Source organism: Pholcus phalangioides, unplaced genomic scaffold (genome assembly GCF_987345545.1).
Source record: "Pholcus phalangioides strain wild (caught in Gottingen) unplaced genomic scaffold, Ppha-v1.0 ptg000031l_1, whole genome shotgun sequence".
NCBI lineage: Eukaryota > Metazoa > Arthropoda > Arachnida > Araneae > Pholcidae > Pholcus > Pholcus phalangioides.
In genome coordinates, this window is record NW_028301621.1 from 5,474,358 (window position 1) to 5,487,815 (window position 13,458).

Below are 13,458 nucleotides of genomic sequence, written 5' to 3' on the forward strand. Positions count from 1 at the left end.
ATAAGGATGCGCTTGCAGTTCACCTTTATTAAAACTAGAGATGTGAGGTGAGAATATTCTCGAAGAACAAGAATATTCTTCTGGATGTAAAAATTAGAGAACATAGCTAATTGAGGATATTTATTTTTCTTTTAAATAATTTAAATTTTTTTTACTAATTTTGTTTATAATGTGAAATATAAATCAGTTTTCATTGTCTGAAACATTTACAAAAAAACAATTTTTGATATAATCACCCCCAATGACACCTTTTAGTTATTCTTAGTTAGCTTAATTTTCTTCTCCAGGTCATGATGAGAGGTTTCAAAAGTTTGGTTACAAAGATTTTAGAAACCTTTAGATTAAAACCTTAAAAAATCATTTTAAAATTAGATAAATTTTCAGAAATAAGTTCACAACAAAAGAAATTAAACCAAAGTTGATTGATAAAGGAAGCCATTCTTATACAATCACCTTCATTCTAAGATATAGAACTGATGTTTTCTTTAATGCACACACACTTAAATTCTGTATCACTCACATTTCTTTAAAAGTTGCGCAATTCAGCCCTGTGGTTTTTTCTTGCTTTCAAACTTTAATATTGTGGTCTACAAACTTCAATATTCCCGTCTTCTTGATGGGAACAGAGAATATTCTTGAGAATATTCGCTCAAAGGATATTCTATTATAAATTACTAGAGAATATTCTCATAAAAAATAATGATTTTCAAGTTATTTATCGATATTATTTATTATAATACATGTTATTACATCTATTCTTGATAATATTCTCTAGAAAGATTTTAGTAACTGAAGAATATTCTCTAGAAGGACTACTATTAATAACTTTAGAATAATTCTTATTATTTTCTATAAGAATATTCCCCAGTAATTTATGAAAGTAGTCCTTCCAGAGAATATTCTCAAGGATATTATATGTAACTACACTGCTCAAAACAATTAGGGGAGCACATGGTTTTCACAAAATTACGCAAAGATGTATACCGATAAGTAACATAAAATTAATCATTCATAATTTAAAGCCTAGCAGAAAACGGAAGAAGAAAACTTCATATACAAATCAAAGTTCATGACGTCAAAAACCAGAAAAAGGAGATAAGGGCAGAAATCGGGATGTTGCAGAAACGTCTGTTTTACTGCCGTAACTGTGAAATTCGATTGCGCAGTATTTTTTTTTTTGAGACAAGGTGACTTGAGGATGTCTCAACAACGTGATTTACCGGAATCCATGGCATGGCATGTTATAGGCAGACTGGAATCCGGGCAAACACAACGTAGTGTCGCGGACGCTGTTGGAGTCGCCAGAAGTGTTGTTGCAAGGCTGTGGAATCGATTCCAAGAAACAGGAAATGTTAGACGTCGACCAGGGCAAGGTCGGCCACGCGCCACTACAGCAACTGATGACCGATATATACGGTTAACAGTCCGTCGAAACAGAACATAGAATGCTACGCAGCTGCAAAGATGGTTGCTTTTGGCAACAGGACGAAGGGTGTCCAGCCAAACAGTATGTAATCGGCTTCATGAGGTGTGGCGGAGTTTCGCCAACGCTTGGCGTAAAAAGTGACTACGCAGGTTACGCGCGCCAAGCGACGGAAAGAAGAAAAAATATTCAGTGGTTGCGAGTGAGTGTAAATGACATGTTGATGTTTTTTCGTGTGTGTGCATTTTTTGTAAATAAATTAATTTGGTGATTGTGACAAGTCGTCTTTTAATTAGAGTGGAGTCAGATGAGCGTTATCAAATCAACTCGGTCGACATCCAAATCCGTAGGCCAATGGTCTGCATTCCGTTGACCCCACGCCACCGTGCGGCCCGATGAAGATGGGCTGCTGAACATCGAGATTGGGAGCAACATGATTGGAGCCAAGTGCTGTTTACAGACGAGTCCCGATTCAGTCTGGAGTGTGACACCCGACGTGCTCTGGTATGGAGGGACAGGGGCACTCGAAATAACCCCGCATTCGTTCGTGAAAGGTCACAATACAGACTAGCTGGTTGGATGGTATGGGGTGGAATTAGCATAGGCGGACGTACGGACCTGCATATCATTCGGAATGGCACTTTGACGGCCCGAAGGTATGCAGACGAGATACTGCGACCTCATGTCATCCCTTACGCTGGAGCCATTGGAGATTCCTTTGTTTTCCAGGATGATAATGCCCGACCGCATAGAGTTCGTCTGGTGGAGAACATGCTTGAAGCTGAAACAATACAGCGTATGGAATGGCCAGCGTGCTCTCCTGACCTGAATCCAATCTGGACGACGCATTGCTGTGCGACCAAGGACGCCTGTTACTGTCCGAGACTTGCAGATCGCACTTCTTGAGGAGTGGAACAGTATTCCCAAAGTCTGATCGATAACCTCATCGCATCCATGGCAAACAGGTGTGCAGCAGTCTTAGCTGTTCGAGGAGACCACACGCCCTATTAAAACTCATGCATCATGTCTAAACAGTACTTTTTATCGTTTACATGTAACCAAATTGTTGCCCTAAATCATCTTTTCATGTTTTTTCCATATTTTCAAAGAATTAAAGCTTAATTTCAAATTTTTTTACGTCTTTTTTCTGTATTGCGCATTGATACGCGTGTACTATCCATTGTATGCCAATACGTGGCTGTCTCGCACGGTTTTCTTCACTTTTTTGCTTGCTCCCCTAATTGTTTTGAGCAGTGTATATTATTATTATATAAATAACAGGATAATATTCTCATCAAGAACCTATAAGAATATTCTCAAGTTATTTATAATATTAGTTGTACCAGAGAATATTCTCAAATATTCTCCTTGATAAGAATATTCTCCAATATAAGCTCTAGTGAAGGAAAATCTCCTCTGTAGCTTAGTGGTCAGAGCACTCGTCCGGCAATCGAGGGACCCAGGTTCGACTCCCGGTAGATGCAGAGATGAGTTTTTTCCTTCCTTAAAAAATTAACATCTCAAATAATAAATATCTTCACAACATCCAGTCTTCTGTATATCTTGTATTCTCCAAAAGATTATTCTTGAGAATTTTACATCTCTAATTAAAACAAACGTGCCCCCACGTTAATATTCCTGAGAAACTTCTAATGCATAGGGGACACACTGGAGCTTGCAATCCGACTACTGTTCGTAACATTTTGAGGTACCCCCACAGCCAGAAGTTGCAAGGGTTAAGGTCAAGCGAACTGACATCCGGCCAGGTGTCGTGCTATCTTGTTATTGTCAAAATAGGTCTTCAGCAGCTGCTCTGCTGGTATTGCAATGAGTATCTTGATAGAAGTTGTTCTATCCACACACTGATGCTGTGGAAGTACCGAAATGAATGTGGTTGCACAAAATAGATTATACTGCTGGCCAAGTACAGCATCATCTACTTGCACTATTTTGCATTACTTGTACTTTTTCCTTTTGCCAAAGAAATTTCCATTGCTTCAGGAGTATCCATGCAAATTTTCAAGTCATTCTGACTAGTACTTATTGTACAGTTTTGCAGTCAAGACTTTAATTATTATCACCCTGTATATAGCTGATTATTTTTCTTAAATCTGTTACTACTATACAGTAGAACCTTGATTAACAGTGGGCCTAACAGTTAAAGTATAAAAAAAAACTTGAATATATTAAGACTGGGTGATGTACAGTATGAGATGTGCTACTTCTTATGGGAAAGAAAATGAAAATGTCTGTGAGGTTATGTAACTACTACTACACTAGTCTGTCCTTTAGGGACAGCTGGTGTCTTTATTGGATTATAGGACCACCTGCCCTTAGCAGGATGGTGTCACTACTGTTGCTGCTTCTTTGTGAGGGGGGAAAAACCTTGTGAGATAATACACCACTACATTTAGATGTGTGATGCTATCCTTATTCCTGAATTTGCTAAAGATAGAGCAATACAATTGAATGACCTACGTTAGTATACCCAAAATTGCAAAAAAGGAACCACGGCTATATGTGTTTTGGAACTATATGATTCATCGGTAGTAGAAAAAAGAGAAATATAGTAAAAATACTCCTCATAGCGGGAGTTACTCACTGTTGTAGACAAAAGAGTTGAATTCAAAATGAACTGGCAACAAGAGCAGAGGACGAGGACAGAAAAAAGAAAAATAGCGGAGCCAATCATAAACGAGAACGTGTCGTCGTTTGCAATTGGCTCCGCCATTTTTTAAAGGTATTCCAAAAAAGTATTTTCCAATGCCATTTTTCTTTTTTCTGTCCTCCTACTCTGCTCTTGTTGCATGTTCATTTTGAATTTGACTCTTTTGTCTACAACAGCGAGTAACTCCCGCTATGAGTATTTTTCAAGCAACTTTATGAGACTTTTTGAAAAAAAAACCACTTATACCATCTTATGCAATTTAAAGATATACCATCAAAATGTACCCCAAGAATATAAAATGTGGTAAGAATGAGTGATTTTGGCTAATAATGAACCAATATGATATTTTTCAAGGAAAAAAAATTATATTTAGGCCATTTTTATTGGATTTTTTAAAAATAACCAAACAACCCTGGTACAAAAAAATGTAAAACAAGCTCTTTTATCTAGTCAGGTCAGTAACAGTCTCACATCCTACAGTTCACTCAAAACCTTACTGAATGTGGGTGGTGACCAAGTTGATATGATAGGCTCATTGTGCCCAATTACACAACATTTTGAAATGTATTTTAATCCTCCAGTGCATGGATTGGGTCTGCGAAACCCATGCACATTGGCATACGCAAAGGGGGGGGGGTGGAGGGGTTTGGGGTTCTAACACCCCCCCCCCCGAGCCAAGATTATAGCGTTATTTTTCAGGAAAAAAAAAATCTGAATCCCCCCAAGAAAATTCTGCATACGCCTATGCCCATGTATTTCTCATTTACTGACAATTGGCTGGAACAATTTTCTTCCGTCGGGCAAATTTAATCTGACAGGCGTAGTGCAAAGTGCAACTATTTTTTCTCCTCCCCTCATAGCATTAAAATTTGTTTGACTGATTTTATGTCAAATACATGTTTCTCTGCAGAAACTATTATGATATTTTTATGAACACCCCTAGTGACACACCCATCTTGATACATCACTTGATAGTAGTATAAGTTAACTTGATTATGCATTTACTATGTTTTTTGAATGTGTGCCCATCAAACTGATAACTGCCAAACTCAGCGATCAACATCTTGTGCCAGACGGGAAATGAAACCTACAGCTGCACTTTTGCTAAAAATCAAATAATTTTTCATGGTGTACTGAATATAGCAGTGTTACCCATATTTCCCAGAACATTCCCATAATTTTTTCTATCTATCTCAACCAAAGCCCACTTGAATTTCAATTCTTCACTTGAAATCAAGGATCACAATTACTTTCCTGATTTATAAATTACATTTTGCTGACTATGACCATAAATAAGAATATTTGTTTCATATCTTCATCATATTGAAAGTCCTCTTTCCCCCCCCCCCCCCATATAATTCATTTAGATCCACTATGATGTGTTAATGCTTAATTTCCGGCCATAAGAGATGTTTTGGAGATTTTAGCAAAAATTAAGGACTTTTCTTCCCATTGACTTAATATTTGGGGACAACTAGTGATTATGAGTATTTGGAATGTCAACGTTTCTTGAAGATAGCCTACGTTAACGTATTCAGCTAGCAATGTGATGTGACGCACAAAGTAAGTGCTTCTCTACGTTCACCCATGGCCAGGGTTTCACAAATTATAAAATAATTTAGGTGCTAGATAATTTTTTATGAGTCAAGCATACCTTTTCAATGAAAAAATGTAGAAAAAAATGTTTCTTCAGTTTTTTTTTCTCAGAACTTATCAAATTTACCTGAGTTGGTTTTCAGACAAGCTGACATAATTTCTAAAAATTGTGTTGACTTCGGGCTCCAGTTTAGTGATTGTACATAGAATATTTTAGGCACCGATCCCAATTTCTTAGTCGCCACAGTAAACTGGTGCCTGGGATTTGTCAAACCCTGTTCATGGCTTTACCAATACCCATTTTTATTTTTTATTAGCAAATGGTTGACAAATATTAATTAATCAGTTACAAACTAAGGCAACTCCTGCAGTTAAAGAGATCTTGGAAGCAAACTGTACCCTTCAGTAACAGAGATTCTGCTTGACTAAACAATGTAGGCCAAGGTTGTAATAAGGATTTTCTCAGGGCGAGGGCAAATGCAATTTCGCCATCCTTCTTCACTATAATGACAGTGATGAATGTATAACAATATATATACATTGCATTAAAATTTGCCGCCTCCCTCAAGATTGCTGTCCAGGATAATAACTGCTGTCACTTACCTATCCTATTTTGGCCTGCTACCACATCCTATTTTGGCCCTAATATATGCTATACATATTTTGCTCAAACACTGGGTGAGCTTAATGCTTAGATAAACCCTTTTGATTGATGAAGGCACCCCGTGTAAATCCCTATTGACACAGTGTTTCCTAAGGTATGTGATATCACAACCTCCCCCCTTGTGGTGGGGCGCTGGAATGGATTAGGTGGGTGGTGGAAACTAGAAATACAACATTGGATTCGTGGGTCGGCTCAGGCACTTGGGGTACTAACTTTTTTTTCAATGAAAATTACAATTGGGGGGAGATGATGAGAGGAACAACTTTGAAAGACCATGATGTAAAAATTTCCAAGTTATCAATTTTAAGTACATCGTTTACACACGTTCATTTACAGCTGAAACGTGTCCGACCGATCACGTAACGCGCGTCATAACTGGCAGATTTTTTTTTTGTGGGGGGGGGGAAGAGATTGGACATTGCATGAATGTATACACTTACCCCAGCCTTAATAAACCACCGATTAACATCTCACGCATCAGCACGGAGCCATCTACCTGTGTATATATATGCACACGGAAGAAAGGTATGTGTTTGCATTCAATATACACGTTCACCTAATGTTGCTATCTAACTCGGCAGAAAAAGAAAATCGCGGAGAGAAATGGTGGTTATCGCCGACGACGTTATCGTAACAAAATAACACAGAGTGCTTATTACATCCCCGAGGTGAGGTTTTTTTCAAACAATTTAACTTGCAATCACCCATAAGTACAAATAACAGACATAATAAATAAACAGTACAATCTGACTGTCGTCGTAATTACGCGGTCCATCCGTCTCAAACATAGTTTCCACAAAGGGGGAGAAAAAAACCCAGTGTGAAGCAAAAGTACATGACCAAAGTATAGCTTATATGGTATAAAAACAACTGAATGTATAAAGTGCTTTTATATATATAATAAGAACAACTGGTAACATAAACTGATCAGTCGTGAATCATCGGTTTTTTCTTCAATATACTGAACTCTCGGAAAGTTTTTTATTCAAACAAAATCGTTTTTTTTCCGGATTATATTATGACCAAAGCTGTATAAAGCTTTGATTATAACCGTAACCGTGAATTCGTTCTCCAGGAGAAATCCAAAACGAACATCTAAAAAAATATCATTTTAAATCAGCAAAGCTGCATTAAGAGTTTTTTTCAAGCGGCTTTGTTATTCAGGGAATAGCCAGGCTGCTGAGAACTGTGCATTATATTCGAATTGGAAATAGTATTTTACAAATGTCCCCCGGACTGAATGGAGGCTCCCTGTATAGTTCTCCATCATTATAACATATTTATCTAGATTTCGTAGGGAAACGGTCTTTAGCTGCGGATTGCCCAAGTAAATTTTTAGGATTGAGAAATATATATTCTCCGAACACCCACTAATCTACGGTATTTTTTGTACTACAATGAAACCTCGTTATAACGATATTCTGCGGACTAAGAGAAAATATCGTTTAGAGCAGTCTCTCGAACTTTTTGTTCCATCGCCCCCTTCATCAGAAATTTTTTCCTCTCATCGCCCCCCAACTCAAGTAAACCCATAGGATCCTATGTTAAATCAGTATGTTCTATCGCCCACCAGGGGGCGATATTGCCCACTTTGGGAAACACTGGTTTACAGCGACTATCGTTATATCGAGAGGCGACAGTTTAACATTGGAGTAGACATTTCCAAACAAGACGAAAAACTGACGTTGTAGAGACTAATCGTTATATCGAGCATTAGGCGTACACGGAATTTTTTCAAGGGGGGGGTATCAATTTTTTTTTTCTTAACGGGGGTGGTTTACGTTTTTTCCTGCAAAATAATACTAATCTCAGCTTGAGGGTTAAAACCCCAAACCACCCCTCCCTCTTTGCGTACGCCAATGATATCGAGTATCGTTGTAGCGAGATTTCACTGTACAGCATAAAGCTCCTTTTTCGGCGAACAGTAACTCTTCCCCTTGTATAATAAAAGTATGCATTTCAAACCCCTGATAAACGGTCACCTCTGTTTAACGGACTAATATTTTTTCTCCCGCCGGTGTCCGCAAAAGGGGGGGGGGGTTACTGTATTATGAAATGTGCGGAGCGGCCGGCGCATTGGCCTTTATATGCCTGTGGCCCTAAATTTGATAATTTAATCCCATTTCTTGAAAGGGGGGGGGGTGTTCAAAATTGTTTACATTTCTGTCGCGTGAGTGATCCTCACAGGAGGAATACACTCCATATATAGCCGATCCCGCTAGTAACTTCCCAAACAGAACGTTTTCCTGGTAGTCCATAGTCCTCAGTCCCATTTCTAATTCTCATTAAGATTTCCCATTTAGAGCGTTTCACGGCTACGCTTTTTTGAAAAACGTTATAAACGGGATCCACTGTAGTGCATGAACCAGGAGGAGGGCCTCTCAAGAGACTAATAATGAGGGTAAGGGTTTGTCCCATTAAGATCAAGTACAGAGTCAGAGTAGCATGGTGTGGGGGTACAAAATAATGGGAGCAAACATCAAATACACGTCCCCCACTTTTATTGGGCAAAACTATTATTTTCTTGAAATTCTGGCTCTTGGAGGAGCAATTGACTGCGTAAAATATGGGAAAGCAATGACCATACGTGTGGGCTTTCAGACAGATGCAGAAGGGAAGATTCTCTCTCCCCCCCCAATTCACTAACAAAAGTCCTCATTTTGGCATATAGGCACTTCAAGGAAACAGACATTCTCTGGATATTATGCTGCATAGGCGGTGATAGACTTGGAAGTCTGGGGGGCACGATGATGATGTCAATTCATATATACAGTATATTCAATACATATATGCATTTCATGCTGGGGGCAATGCCCCTTTCCCCCCCCCCCCCCGCCATGTTATGCTGAGGTGAACTAAAAAAGAAAAGTCATAAAAAACTATAAACCACTGAAAACACTACCCTGCCTCCCTTATTTCGTGCACTGTGGTGTGAGGCATTGAAATAGAGGCATTAATAGCCTCCAGGTGGGATAGTAAAGAGATAGCTCAAAACTTTTCTTTCTTCAGACTCCACCTCTGCATAATATTCAGAAAATCCTTGATGTAGTGGGCTAAGAAAAAGCTATTCATAAAAGGTACTGCATTTCTTTTCCACACATTTCATTAGAGATATCGAAAACAATATTTTTTCTTAAAATGTTGATTGTCATCATGGAGGGGGGGGGGCATTAGCACCAGAGAAGTGACCTGGATAATGTAACAAGTGACGTAACGTGGTCATTTTATCAGTATATGATAAGTACATATCATCAGTGACGTGGGAAATAAAATTGGCCAAAACTTTTCTCCGCTCCCATAAAATTTCTAATTTGGTTTTTTTTTACATTTTACGTCTTCAATAAATACGCATAAACAATGCATCCCTCAAGAGTACGAGCTTGACTCCTGTATAGGGAAGGCCGGGGCAAGTTGACCAGGTTTTTTTCTGTTCTGTGAAACCCATGAATATGTTCAGACATTTTCAACAGTTGTGATGGGCAGATTGAAATAGCGTTTGTGGTCAATAGCATTTTGTATTCAACTGCTGAAATGCTTCGTGAAACTTTGTGGAGCAGTGATATGCCAACTTATCGATTTGGCATAATCGTAGCAAAACTATGCAAAAATTACAACCACTAGTTCAAGTGAGCGTTCAACTTATTTTCTTGGTGAACTTGAAACTTTTATGATGACTTCCTCGTTCTTTTTGATTTTTTTTTTTACTTTTCTTTTTACATTTGTTTTATACTTAAAAATACTAAGTGCTCAACATGAACATAATTTTTCTCCATTTTAATACTTGAATAAAAGTTTTGTAGTTACTAACTCACATTTGTTCCTCAGATCCTATTAACCATCATAGTTGGCATAGTTTTTAACAACATTTTAAACAGATTTGACGAAATGAGCACACAATTTTGAATATTTTCATCATCAATTTGTAGTCAAGGGGTACTGCTATTCACATCATTGGCCATCATTCACAACATTTGCTGTAAGCATTATAATAGGAAAAAGCTACGCTAACCATATCAAGGGCGTAGCGAGGGGTTCTCCCCTCCCCGAAATATGAGAAAATGACCAAAAAAAGGGAAAAAGATGGCCAAATTTATTGTTCTATCACTTTGGTCCCCCTCCCCCAAACAAAATTTTTGGCTACGTCCCTGAACTATATGGGACGACTGGCAACTTTTTTCAGCCAATGCTTTCTTCATGTCCACACTTCTATACTGATTTTTTTTGTGGTTTACTTTTATTTATTCATACATACACATATTTTTGTTTCCCCACTTGATAAAATATAAATAAAAAGCTGACATCAATGTTATTTACAATGAAACCTAAGACGGCCACGGTACGAAACAGAAGCTTGTGTCTTGAACGTCTGTTTAAATAATTAGTGCTTTGATTTGCACCTTTATAAAAATGGAAATCCGTTCAAAACTGAACATTATTTTAGTCTCTCGATGTTCTGTTTCATACATGTTTCATTGTATATCTAACTCAAAAGCTCATCATTTTCTATTTAATTTTCACATCTTAAACAGTTTTAATATACAGTATATATGTTATGGTAAATGTGAGATATATATACACTGCTGGCCACCCAAATTGCAACACCAAGAAAGACAAGAGATATCGCAACAATATTTATTTTGTAGATAACATGTTGACCAAGCATCAAATGATTAAATTTATAGACTTCTGTGAAGTGTGGTTCCTGCCAAAATCAGTAGCCAGAGTAGCCGCCATTGTTGGAGATCACCGCTGCTACACGCCTCGGCATTGATTCAAAGAGACTTTGGATGTGTTCTTGGGGTACAGCAGACCAAGCAGCTTCCACGCGTTGCCAAAGTTAATCTGATGTGGCAGCTGGGGATGTAATCTGGGTCAATCGTTGAGCAACCATGGACCACATGTTTTCTATCGGCGAAAATCCGGAGAGCGAGCTGGCCAGGGAAGCAATTCAATCTGGCGATTGACGAAGAACCTTTGGACAATGCGTGCCACGTGTGGTCGCGCATTATCCTGTTGAAATATGGCTGTGGGCAAGCCCTGAAGGTAAGGAAGGACAACTGGCTCCAACACCTCGGAGATGTAGCGATGGCTTTTTAAAGTACCAGCAATGCGTACTAGAGGAGTGCTAGAGTGATATCCAATACCGCCCCATACCATAATACCCGGTGCAGGACCAGTGTGGCGGTGCAAAACGCAGCTGTTCAGCATCCTCTCTCCACGGTGTCTCCAGACTCGAATCCGACCATCGTGGTGTTGCAGACAGAAGCGTGACTCGTCAGTAAAGACAATTTCATTCCATTGTGCCGTCCACATCCTTCTTTCATCGCACCATTGGCGGCGGAGACGTCTGTGGTTCTGCGTCAAGGGTAGACGAAGCAATGGACGTCTTGCGGACAGACCACTCTGCTGTAAACGGCGTCGAATGGTACGCGCAGACACTGGATGATGCGGTACAGACTGAATGTGCTGTGCTATGGTTCGTGATGTGGCTGAGCGATCCGTCACTGCCATATGCACAATACGCCTGTCATCACGTGAAGTGGTGCACTGAGGTGGATGCGATCGAACACGTCGGTCCGTCGTACCCTCCTGCATCCAACGATCACATATCCGCATTACAGTTGTTTGGTTTCGTCCAACACGACTACCGATTGCCCTGAAAGATAATCCACAATCTCGGTAGGCCACTATCCTTCCTCTGTCGAACTCGGGTACTTGATCAAAAGATGATCGCTGTTTTCTACGAGGCATAATTGATCGTTTTTTTGAAAAAACCACAAGAAAAACACAATTGCCGTACTTCAAATCGTCGAAATCTCCAAGCCTTAAATAGCGCTTTGAAGTGGCGCCACAGGCGCGCGTGATGTGCGTCTTCGCTGAAATTCTAATCATGTGCATATCTCACCTCCGCTAATGCATGTTGCAAATTTCATATTATTTGCATGCTTCCTTCAGGGTGTTGCATTTACGGTGGCCAGCAGTGTATATATAAATCCAATTATCATGCACGTAATAACCGATTTATCACATTTACCTCAACTTACATGTATTTGTTTTCTACCAACACCTTTCAGTTTTACCAACTGCAATTATCAGACGGTTTGGGTTTTACTTTTACTACCGTATATAATCTTGATTCATTAATAATATTAGTAGAACACATAAACCATATATGTAATCTTTTGTGTGACCAACCAAATAGTATACTTCTAATGGGTCAGGGCTGTAGTCTACTTTTTTTGGGGCCACGAGACACTTTTCCTTGAAAGAGCCATCATTAAGCAAAATCAATGAAAATTTTTTTGGGGGGCCCCCCTTATTCTACTCGGGGCCCTAGGGCAGTGCCCAGCCTATGGCACTGCAATGAGTAGCCTTCTGAAGAATGTAACTTTTTCAAAAAGCAATTGGTGAAGTGGCTAGACGAGAATAGTGTATTGTTGGATAATAAGCTGGGTCCAGGAAGGAGAAGTTATGTATAACTAACCGCCTTTGCTTCTATGATCACATGACTAAGGTTCTGTAAGGGCAAAAATATACTGTTTACCTTGATTTCCAGAAGGCATTTGATCGGGTCCAACATAGTAAACTCTTGAAGCGTTTATACGAGATTGGGAGCAACTTGCTGAATTGGATAGAATCGTGGTTGAGAAATAGATCATGTGTTATGGTGAACAGGGAATTCTCTGATTGGACAGGCATCACTAGTGGAGTTCCTCAAGGAAGTGTCCTAGACCCATACGTTTTTCACTTCTTATCGATAAACTTGGTCAGGGTATAGATAGGCTTATTAACAAATTCGCAGATGATGTGAAGTTAATAGGGGTAGTTAGGAATCAAAGCGATAGGGAGTTGCTCCAGACCCACTTAAACAGGATTGGAACATGGGCAAATGAATGGAGCATGAAGTTTAACATTGACAAGTGCATGGTCGCTCATTTTGGTTTGAACCCACGTTTCTCTTACGAGTTCGATGTGGTGTCACTATCCCGAAAGCAACCAGTGTGACCGATTTGGGAATTCTCATTGTAGAGCAGCTGTTTTCTGAACATCGTTCAGCGGTGGTAAAAAAACAAATAAAATGTTCCGTTTCAATTTCAAAAGGTCTCT

At 39.2% G+C, this 13,458-nt stretch overlaps 1 protein-coding gene across 1 annotated transcript in view; it reads right to left on the reverse strand.

The window, feature by feature from the left end:
• The window catches only part of Set1 (SET domain containing 1), an 86,345-nt gene extending 79,197 nt beyond the window's left edge, over positions 1 to 7,148 (reverse strand). Inside the window, exon 1 of the mRNA XM_089253032.1 lies at positions 6,792 to 7,148. The gene's annotated coding sequence lies outside the window, so the exon portion shown is untranslated. The remainder of the gene's footprint in view (positions 1 to 6,791) is intronic.
• Between the last annotated feature and the right edge of the window lie 6,310 nt (positions 7,149 to 13,458).